Consider the following 5,000-nt stretch of genomic DNA (forward strand, 5'->3'; position numbering starts at 1 on the left):
AAACAGCTCGCCGGAAAATTTCAAAGTCCCAAGGACTCTTTCTTGAAAATCAATCCGGGGGCCATGGAAGTGTCCTCGGTACAACCTCAGAGCTTTCCCCCGCCTGGAAGTCTGACAGCGGTCTGACGTTTTTCAAAGTTTTGAGCTCTCTGTTTGTTCTCAAAGTCACAAAATCGCTTTTTTTCAGTTTTCCACCCAGCAGACCCAAACTTCACCCCCACTTAGGTCACTGTCTAGGGGCGCCTTACGACATATTGACGCCCCTTTAGGGTGGAAGTAGGGGAAATGGGTGATTTTTACACAAAATCGGAAATTTCTCAAAATTTTTCTAAGTGTCAAGGACTCTTCCAGAAAATCTCCCCCAGGCTCCTGGAAGCGTCCCCGGTACACCTCTGGCGGCTGCCCCCGCCTGGAAGTCCGACACACGCCTGAAATTTTCAAAGTATGAAAATACGCATTTTCATCCAAAAATTCAACTTTCCCCCCGTGCACCGCAAACTTCACCCCCACTTAGGTCACTGCCTTGGGGTGCCTTACAACATATTGACGCCCCCCTGGGGTGGAAGTAGGGGAAATGTGACATTTTTCACAAAATCGAGATTTTCTCAAAATTTTTCTAAGTGTCAAGGACTCTTCCAGAAAATCTCCCCCAGGCTCCTGGAAGCGTCCCCGGTACACCTCTGGCGGCTGCCCCCGCCTGGAAGTCCGACACACGCCTGAAATTTTCAAAGTATGAAAATACGCATTTTCATCCAAAAATTCAACTTTCCCCCCGTGCACCGCAAACTTCACCCCCACTTAGGTCACTGCCTTGGGGTGCCTTACAACATATTGACGCCCCCCTGGGGTGGAAGTAGGGGAAATGTGACATTTTTCACAAAATCGAGATTTTCTCAAAATTTTTCTAAGTGTCAAGGACTCTTCCAGAAAATCTCCCCCAGGCTCCTGGAAGCGTCCCCGGTACACCTCTGGCGGCTGCCCCCGCCTGGAAGTCCGACACACGCCTGAAATTTTCAAAGTATGAAAATACGCATTTTCATCCAAAAATTCAACTTTCCCCCCGTGCACCGCAAACTTCACCCCCACTTAGGTCACTGCCTTGGGGTGCCTTACAACATATTGACGCCCCCCTGGGGTGGAAGTAGGGGAAATGTGACATTTTTCACAAAATCGAGATTTTCTCAAAATTTTTCTAAGTGTCAAGGACTCTTCCAGAAAATCTCCCCCAGGCTCCTGGAAGCGTCCCCGGTACACCTCTGGCGGCTGCCCCCGCCTGGAAGTCCGACACACGCCTGAAATTTTCAAAGTATGAAAATACGCATTTTCATCCAAAAATTCAACTTTCCCCCCGTGCACCGCAAACTTCACCCCCACTTAGGTCACTGCCTTGGGGTGCCTTACAACATATTGACGCCCCCCTGGGGTGGAAGTAGGGGAAATGTGACATTTTTCACAAAATCGAGATTTTCTCAAAATTTTTCTAAGTGTCAAGGACTCTTCCAGAAAATCTCCCCCAGGCTCCTGGAAGCGTCCCCGGTACACCTCTGGCGGCTGCCCCCGCCTGGAAGTCCGACACACGCCTGAAATTTTCAAAGTATGAAAATACGCATTTTCATCCAAAAATTCAACTTTCCCCCCGTGCACCGCAAACTTCACCCCCACTTAGGTCACTGCCTTGGGGTGCCTTACAACATATTGACGCCCCCCTGGGGTGGAAGTAGGGGAAATGTGACATTTTTCACAAAATCGAGATTTTCTCAAAATTTTTCTAAGTGTCAAGGACTCTTCCAGAAAATCTCCCCCAGGCTCCTGGAAGCGTCCCCGGTACACCTCTGGCGGCTGCCCCCGCCTGGAAGTCCGACACACGCCTGAAATTTTCAAAGTATGAAAATACGCATTTTCATCCAAAAATTCAACTTTCCCCCCGTGCACCGCAAACTTCACCCCCACTTAGGTCACTGCCTTGGGGTGCCTTACAACATATTGACGCCCCCCTGGGGTGGAAGTAGGGGAAATGTGACATTTTTCACAAAATCGAGATTTTCTCAAAATTTTTCTAAGTGTCAAGGACTCTTCCAGAAAATCTCCCCCAGGCTCCTGGAAGCGTCCCCGGTACACCTCTGGCGGCTGCCCCCGCCTGGAAGTCCGACACACGCCTGAAATTTTCAAAGTATGAAAATACGCATTTTCATCCAAAAATTCAACTTTCCCCCCGTGCACCGCAAACTTCACCCCCACTTAGGTCACTGCCTTGGGGTGCCTTACAACATATTGACGCCCCCCTGGGGTGGAAGTAGGGGAAATGTGACATTTTTCACAAAATCGAGATTTTCTCAAAATTTTTCTAAGTGTCAAGGACTCTTCCAGAAAATCTCCCCCAGGCTCCTGGAAGCGTCCCCGGTACACCTCTGGCGGCTGCCCCCGCCTGGAAGTCCGACACACGCCTGAAATTTTCAAAGTATGAAAATACGCATTTTCATCCAAAAATTCAACTTTCCCCCCGTGCACCGCAAACTTCACCCCCACTTAGGTCACTGCCTTGGGGTGCCTTACAACATATTGACGCCCCCCTGGGGTGGAAGTAGGGGAAATGTGACATTTTTTCACAAAATCGAGATTTTCTCAAAATATTTCTAAGTCCCAAGGACACTTTCAGAAAATCTTCCCCAGGCTCCTGGAAGCGTCCCCGGTACGCCTCCGGCGGCTGCCCCCGCCTGGAAGTCTGACACACGCCTGAAATTTTCAAAGTATGAAAATACGCATTTTCATCCAAAAATTCGACTTTCCGCCCGTGCACCGCAAAATTCACCCTCATTTAGGTCACTGCCCTGGGGTGCTTTACAACATATTGACGCCCCCCTGGGGTGGAAGTAGGGGAAATGTGACATTTTTCACAAAATCGGAAATTTCTCAAAATTTTTCTAAGTCCCAAGGACACTTTCAGAAAATCTTCCCCAGGCTCCTGGAAGCGTCCTCGGTACGCCTCCGGCGGCTGCCCCCGCCTGGAAGTCTGACACACGCCTGAAATTTTCAAAGTATGAAAATAATGCATTTTCATCCAAAATTCGACTTTCCGCCCGTGCCCCGCAAACTTTACCCACAGTTAGGTCACTGTCCTGGGGTACCTCACAACATATTGACGCCCCCCTGGGGTGGAAGTAGGGGAAATGTGACATTTTTTCACAAAATCGAGATTTTCTCAAAATATTTCTAAGTCCCAAGGACACTTTCAGAAAATCTTCCCCAGGCTCCTGGAAGCGTCCTCGGTACGCCTCCAGCGGCTGCCCCCGCCTGGAAGTCTGACACACGCCTGGAATTTTCAAAGTATGAAAATAATGCATTTTCATCCAAAATTCGACTTTCCGCCCGTGCCCCGCAAACTTTACCCACAGTTAGGTCACTGTCCTGGGGTACCTCACAACATATTGACGCCCCCCTGTGGTGGAAGTAGGGGAAATGTGACATTTTTCACAAAATCGAGATTTTCTCAAAATATTTCTAAGTCCCAAGGACACTTTCATGAAATCTTCCCCAGGCTCCTGGAAGCGTCCCCGGTACGCCTCTGGCGGCTGCCCCCGCCTGGAAGTCCGACACACGCCTGAAATTTTCAAAGTATGAAAATACGCATTTTCATCCAAAAATTCAACTTTCCCCCCGTGCACCGCAAACTTCACCCGCATTTAGGTCACTGCCCTGGGGTGCTTTACAACATATTGACGCCCCCCTGTGGTGGAAGTAGGGGAAATGTGACATTTTTTCACAAAATCGAGATTTTCTCAAAATATTTCTAAGTCCCAAGGACACTTTCAGAAAATCTTCCCCAGGCTCCTGGAAGCGTCCCCGGTACGCCTCTGGCGGCTGCCCCCGCCTGGAAGTCCGACACACGCCTGAAATTTTCAAAGTATGAAAATACGCATTTTCATCCAAAAATTCAACTTTCCCCCCGTGCACCGCAAACTTTACCCGCATTTAGGTCACTGCCCTTGGGTGCTTTACAACATATTGACGCCCCCCCTGTGGTGGTAGTAGGGGAAATGTGACATTTTTCACAAAATCGAGATTTTCTAAAAATTGCACTAAGTCCCAAGGACTCTTCCAGAAAATCTTCCCCGGGCTCCTGGAAGCGTCCCAGGTACACCTCCGGCGGCTGCCCCCGCCTGGAAGTCTGACACACGCCTGAAATTTTTAAAGTATGAAAATACGCATTTTCATCCAAAAATTCAACTTTCCCCCCGTGCACCGCAAACTTCACCCGCATTTAGGTCACTGCCTTGGGGTGCCTTACAACATATTGACGCCCCCCTGTGGTGGTAGTAGGGGAAATGTGACATTTTTCACAAAATCGAGATTTTCTAAAAAATTGCACTAAGTCCCAAGCACTCTTCCAGAAAATCTCCCCCAGGCTCCTGGAAGCGTCCCCGGTACACCTCCGGCGGCTGCACCCGCCTGGAAGTCTGACACACGCCTGAAAATTTCAAAGTATGAAAATACGCATTTTCATCCAAAAATTCAACTTTCCGCCCGTGCCCCGCAAACTTTACCCACAGTTAGGTCACTGTCCTGGGTTACCTCACAACATATTGACGCCCCCCTGTGGTGGAAGTAGGGGAAATGTGACATTTTTCACAAAATCGAGATTTTCTCAAAATATTTCTAAGTCCCAAGGACACTTTCAGAAAATCTTCCCCAGGCTCCTGGAAGCGTCCTCGGTACGCCTCCAGCGGCTGCCCCCGCCTGGAAGTCTGACACACGCCTGAAATTTTCAAAGTATGAAAATACGCATTTTCATCCAAAAATTCAACTTTCCCCCCGTGCACCGCAAACTTCACCCGCATTTAGGTCACTGCCCTGGGGTGCTTTACAACATATTGACGCCCCCCTGGGGTGGAAGTAGGGGAAATGTGACATTTTTTCACAAAATCGATATTTTCTCAAAATTTTTCTAAGTGTCAAGGACTCTTCCAGAAAATCTTCCCCAGGCTCCTGGAAGCGTCCTCGGT

The sequence above is a fragment of the Ranitomeya variabilis genome, unplaced genomic scaffold (genome assembly GCF_051348905.1).
Source record: "Ranitomeya variabilis isolate aRanVar5 unplaced genomic scaffold, aRanVar5.hap1 Scaffold_294, whole genome shotgun sequence".
NCBI classification, from domain to species: domain Eukaryota; kingdom Metazoa; phylum Chordata; class Amphibia; order Anura; family Dendrobatidae; genus Ranitomeya; species Ranitomeya variabilis.